We start from the raw sequence: 6,963 nt of genomic DNA on the forward strand, positions 1-6,963 counted from the left end.
GTGGCTATCTGCGCACGGCTCTCGGCCAGACCCAAACTTCCACTCATTGTCGTTCCTGCGTCACAAACTGTACTCACAGACACGTTATGTAATTCCGGAACAGGGGAGGACATTTTAATTGAAAGTCGCAATGTATCTTTGGACATGCACGCGTCATTCTTTTAAACAGCGCATGCACAGCAACATCGTATCGAAGAGTTTAGTGTTTCTACAGACACCATATCGAAGATTTATGCCGCATTCAGAGAAAATGTGAAAAACATCATCTGCTAAGTCACAAAGCGGAAGTTCAGTTGAGTGATCGTGAAACACGGTCACCGAAGAGGACTGTGACGAGAAATCAGAAGACGACAGCAGCAAAAGTCACTGTAGAACCGAGTGCCGCTGTCGTGGACCCTGTGTGCACCAAAACAACACGAAGGGAGCTCCATAAGCAGGAAACTGCAGGGCGAGCAGGAGTTAGGTAACCACTCATGAGTGGTGCAAGTGCCCGTAACAGGAAAACGTAGCGCCGAGGTCATAAAAACTGGGCTACCGAGCAATGGACGAATGCCGCTTGTTCGGAGGAGTCTTGTTTCACATTGTTGCCAATCTCTGGCCGAGTTTACGTCATAATAGTGAAGCGTAGCGGGCGTTCGGCGGTGGTCGGTTGGTTGATTTGGAGGAGGAGACCAAACCGTAAGGTCATCGATCCCAGTGGATTAGGGAAGAATGGGGGAGGAAGTCGGCCGTGCCCTTTCGAAGGAACCATCCCGGAATTTGCCTGAAGCAGTTTAGGGAAATCACGGAAAACCTAAATCAGGATGACTGGAAGCGGGTTTGAACCGTCGTCCTCCCGAATGCGAGTTCAGTGGGCTAACCGCCGCGCCACCTTGCTCGGTGTTCGGTGATAATTTGGGCAACCGTATCGTGGTATTCCATGGGCCCTGTGGTTACTCGGCAAGGTTACGTTACAGACGAGGATTATGTAACCTTGGCTGATCAAGTACATCGCATGGAAGAATTTTTGTTTCCCAGTGCTGATGCTGTGTTCCAAGACGGCTGCCGGTGTAGCCGAGCGGTTCTAGGCGCTACAGTCTGGAACCACGCGTCCGCTACGGTCGCAGGTTCGGATCCTGCCTCGGGCAGGGATGTGTGTGATGTCCTTAGGTTAGTTAAGTTTAAGTGGTCCTAAGTTCTAGGGGACTGATGACCTCAGATGTTAAGCCCCATAATGCTCAGAGCCATTTGAACCATTTTGTTCCATGACGATAGGCCGCTATTCACACACCTCGTACCGTCCAGGACGGGTTTGTGACCGCGAGGATGAATTGTCGCTTCTCTCCTGGCCACCACAATCACCAGAGCTTGATATTATTGAGACTCTGTGATCTACTTTGGAGTTATAGCTGTCCACCTCCATAACCGTTCCCTGAACTTGTCGCAGTTCTACGGGAAAAATCGTACGGGATCGTTATTTACCTATTCCGAAACGACTGGAAGTTGTTTTGAATGCCATCGATATTCCTATACCGTATTGGGCATGGTAATGTGTTGTATTTGGTGTTTCCGTATTTTTGCACATCATGTAAATATTTAATTACGGATTCTTCAGTGAGGGTACAGTTAATTACCTTCTCTACCCGTGCCCAATGTCCAGCTGAGCTACGATCCTTCCTGATGACCTCGATACAGGGTCGTAACGTAATACCCCAACCCGCCCACCTCAAATATTGCATGCTTTTTTTACCCCGAACCGATATTATAACTGATATATTTCAGTCTATCTTATCTATCAAATACAACATCTTCAGACAAATGCTTATTGGTTTTTTTCGAAAAGGTCAATGCCAGTTCACTCCTCAAGCTTGACCAATTGAGTCAGTTCTTTACCTCTAATTACGTCGATGGGGACCAAATGATAGACCCTAAAGTTTACTTTCGTATGCAGCTAAATGCGGAAATTCCTAAAACTGGTCAACAGTATTGCAAGAACGATGCAAAAGACGTTGTTGAAGGTATGTGAACCGAATGAATGTTTTCGGGATTCACACAAGTCACATGATCCCAACTGCAAGAGCTTTCGACTGAATAACGTAAGCGGTGGCGCAGTGATTGATGGAGTACACCTGTATTAGGAAGGAACGGGATTCAAATGCTAGTTCAGTCATCCAAATGTAGGTTTTTAGCGGTTCCTCTATATCGATTGAGGCTAATATAAAGTAATTTATTTGAAAAGCTTGATTTTTTCCCACACCTTGTCTCATCCGAGCTCATTCTCTGCATCTTGTCGCCGTTGACACATTAATATTTAACTTTCATTTCTTTAGCCTCGATACTTACCGGGGTTTGTTAAGGTGGCTATTGACTGCCTCCTGTGCGAGTTACCTGAAAGGAGCTCAATGACTTCCTGACACCGTTATATCTATCGTGAAGCCACTGAGGTTGTAGATATGAATGATACGTGCATAGTGTTATTTTTTGTCACGTCTTAAACGGTCTACTATGTGCTAGGTTCGGTTTTTTAAATGAAAATTATAGGTCCAGAATGAATCTATTCACTCTACAACGGAGTGCGCGCTGCTTGAGAGTTCCTCACAGACTAAAACTGTTTGCTCGACCAGGAATTGGAGAAAAAACCTTGCCTTAACACTGAGCTATGCAGGGCTAATTCTTTATACAATACAAGTAAAAAACCCACCACAAAGGAGTTATGCAAATTGGAATAGAATTAACTGGAGCAGAATTAGAATGAAATTTTCACTCTACAGCGGAGTGTGCGCTGATATGAAACTTCCTGGCAGATTAAAACTGTGCGCCGGACCGAGACTCGAACTCAGGACCTTTGCCTTTCGCGGGCAAGTGCTCTACCAATTGAGCTACCCCAGCACACCCCCTCCACACAGACGAGGTACTGGCGGAATTAAAGCTAGTATTTGGAGACGCCTCAGTCAGCAGTGGGGTACCAGCCTGTCACCCTCCATCGTCTAGGGTTACATTTCAGCAAGGTAACGTCCATTCGCAGACGACGAGAGTTTCTACTGGCTATCTTCGTGCTTATCAAACTTAACCTTAGCCAACAAGGTCGCTGGATCTCTCCCCAGTTGAGAACGCTAGGAGCAGTATGGGCAGGGATCTCAAACCAGCTCGGCATTTTGACTATCTCACGCGCCATTCGGGCGTAATTTGGCACGATATCCCTCAGGAGGGCATCCAACAACTTCATCAATCAATTCCAAGCCGAACATTTGCTTGCACAAGAGCCAGAGGTGGACCAACGTGTTACTGACTTGCTCGAGTAGTGAAGCTCCTTTTCTTGAATAAATCATCCAACCATTTTAAAATTATAATCATTTATTTATCTGTACATATATGTCACATCTACCGATTTCCGCCCTACTCTGATAATTCCTTAGTGGTATGTACAATTTTTAATTTGTCTTGGAGTGTATATAATACCTAGGGGATGGAATTTTGCGATGTAGGCCTCACTGACGAACAGCAAAGGGATATCATTCGGTACCAAATGACTGACTTAATGTGTACTGTGACTTCATCGTCTTTGAGTAAAGAATAATAGTGATAGAAAGTCTAGCTGACGTTAGTGGTTGTACTTACAATACGTGTACGTCGGGGAAGTGGCTTTTAATGTGTGGCCGTTTGATCTCTTTAGCCTTTCACTGAAAAGTATGAGTGTTTGACGTTGTCACTGGCGACTAAAGTATTGTTTCCATCCAGAGTCCACTAATGCAGCTTCAGCTTCGCGACGACTCAGCTACAAACCGTCGTCTTTAAAGCAGCAAACGAGTCGCCTGTCTGTCTGACGATGGAGACATGGCCAGATATGATTCCATGTCAGTTTCCAACAGCGATTCCTGCTGCGCCAGATTTTCCAATATGCTGTAAGTGCAGTCACTTGCCACACTCTTTCTGATGCTTCTCTGTCAGACGTTATGAAGAGAGTCGCTTAAAGTCAATGACAAATTATTAGCAACACGGATTCATGGGCCTGCAGAACTGTTTGTTGACGTTAAAATTTCTCCTCTCGTTCCTTCTGACTGCGTAATGTCATCACATTGTTCGATACCAGAGCCTGCTGCCACCGTTCCTTATTCATTTCGTGAGATGACAACTCCTTTCTCCACGACGGAATGGTTCCAAATATTATGACACTTTCTTGTAACCAGAGTAAAAGGTGTGTGTTGCGATAAAAAGCAGTGAACTACGCCCGTCAGTGGTGGTAGTGAAGCCTTGAATCTTTAACTGTGCAACGGGTATAATTCTTATGCCACAGAATATAATTTAGAAAACGCAGTTTGACTCGTAAATCTTATTAGAAATAGTCATACACATACGCAGACACACACACACACACATACACACACAGATGCACGAACGCACACACTTTCAGAATATAACATAACTGAAGAATGGAAGTGCGTAAGTATTATCTAAATACTAAGCAGTGAGTAACGATTCATCGTGAAAATCATTCTGAATTTAATAAATGTTAGCTTTTTGCTTATAGTGCACTGCTTTGCTAATGAGGATGTTTCCTTAGTTTTGTAATCATTAACTTTAAGTTCAAAGAAATAAGAAAGGCATCAGAACCAACACATATTTAATAGATAATTGCCACCTAATATCACAGTAATCTGCGAGAAGTCCACACAGTATATTTAACAAGCAGCGGCTGTCAAATCAACATTCGTCAATCTACGTTGCTTGCATCTGAAGCTTCATGCAATGGGAAGCTATTTATTACTAATGTCGTTACTGCAAACCAATATGTGATTGGTTGGTTGGTTGTTGCAGTTAAGGAACCATACTGCGAGGTCATCAGTCTCTGTACAGAACCAGAAATAATCCTCAGAAGGAGGATACTAAAGGCGAACCCTCGGTAGCCCGATTGTAAGCAAGATACAATAAGACAAAGATAAAATCAAGGAGGAGAGTGAGAGGGGGAAGGTGGGCGAACCGCTCTGCCCAGAATGCAGTTGGAGGTCTCTGGAGCATGGTATGTGGTGGGAGACGCACCCTCTGCATCCCACTAGCACCACCTCGCCGTCTGTTACTGCAAGGTAACAAGCAGCGCAGACAAGACGATAAAATTTTAGGAAAGATAAAACATTAAAAACGCCAATCGCGAAAGAACAAGGAGAGTAAAAAGGTAGAAGGGCACTGGCAAGGCCAGACCGCTGAGCAACTGTCTCCAATGGACCCCTGGGCCAGAGCAGACGAAGGATGCGCCTCCAATTCCTCAGGTGGCTAATGACGCCAAAGTGCGTCATGTCACTGAGAAGAGTAGAAACCACCTTCATGAGTGAAACGTAAAACCAGGTCAGTCACTTTGGCCTCGTTCGCTAGTACCAGAGGTAGCGTGTCATTTTAAGATATTGCCGCAGAGCAGTCAAATTTGGGCAGCTTAGTAGGATGTGGGCCACTATTAGACATGCACCACATCGTCTAATAATGAGAATGTGGCGTGGCTGTCGGTCAGCTAAATGTGACCAATTGGAAGCAGACAAAGGGCAGTGGATTCCCTGCGAGAAATACTAAGGGAAGACTGCCACTTTGGCGTGGTCTCTTTTATTGTCCTTAGTTTGTTTACGGTGTACAGGGCGAACAATTCTCCGTTCCAGACCCCCAACAATTGCCAGAGTCGACTGAAAGTCCAGTTCTGGGACCTCATTTTCAAAATTGGCATCTTGGTAGCCAGTTTTGCCAAGTGGTCGGCATGATCATACCCTGAGATTCCTACGTGTCCAATGGTCCAAACAAAGACGAATTGCCATTCAGCTTCATGGAGGTCATAACGATGATCCTGGATAGTCGGTGACGAAGATAGCACTGGTCTATAGCCTGAAGGCTGCTCAGGGAGTTGCTGCAGATTAGGAGTATCTTGTCAGTGTAAGAACGAGCATCTCTAAGAACTCGTTTGAAGGCAACCAACTTAACAATGACTGCACTCCATTTATTCGCCAATGAGCGTACTTCACTGCATCTTGCATGTGTGTACACAAAACTGGTTTGTTCATTGGCCATTGAGCCTTCAGTGTATACCACTTCCGAACCTGGAAATGCATCGAGGACAGCCAGGAGCATGTGGTACTCACAAAAGAGCGTGGGAGTGGCAACACGTGTTTTCCCATATGTTGAGACCAGAGTACAATCTTCCAGCCGCAACTGTGAGTTCTTTGAGTACGGGAAAACATCGACAGCATACGGGAATCAATTTAAACAAGTCCTCGAAGATCGCTCAGCTGCAGCCCACTACCACTAAACATATACTTCGGGGGTGTACAGCGCCTTTTACATCTAGATTTGCGTGCGCACCCTTACAAAGTACAGGTAGTGCAAAGCTTGAGACCCACCGACTTGGTCGCATGTGATCGGTTTTATTATACATTTCTGGAAATGTTGGCAGTAATCCAGAATTTGTTGACAGCTTGATGATGACTGACGAGGTAACCTTATTGTTAGGGGCAGTTAACAAGCGAAACTGCCGTTTTCGGAGCACAGAGGACCCGCAGCAAATCCGTGTACAGGCGTTACACGGCCCGGAATTAACGGTGTGGTGTGGACACACTGCAGCTTGGATCGTCGGTTCATATTTCGTTCGGAACGGTAATAGCGCGACATGTACTTTGACTCCCAAGCGATATGTGTTCATGAATCAGAATTTTGTTGTCCCTATGCTACGACAGCATACTTGTCCAATCACGTGATATCAAGAGGACGGTGCAGCTGTACACAACGCCTGACTCTCAATCGAAGAACTGCATGAACGGTTTCCTGGACGTCTCATCTCCCGATTTCGTGATGTGATTTGGCCGGAAACGTTCACCTGATATGACGGCCCCCGATGTTTTCCTCTTTGGATATCTTTAGTCCACAGTATCCGAAAATCGCCCTACAAACCTCCACGTGCTTGAGACCAACATCTGTAGAGAAGTCGCCGGTACTCCTGTTGCTGTACTGGAG

This window comes from Schistocerca serialis, chromosome 5 (genome assembly GCF_023864345.2).
Source record: "Schistocerca serialis cubense isolate TAMUIC-IGC-003099 chromosome 5, iqSchSeri2.2, whole genome shotgun sequence".
Taxonomy (NCBI): domain Eukaryota; kingdom Metazoa; phylum Arthropoda; class Insecta; order Orthoptera; family Acrididae; genus Schistocerca; species Schistocerca serialis.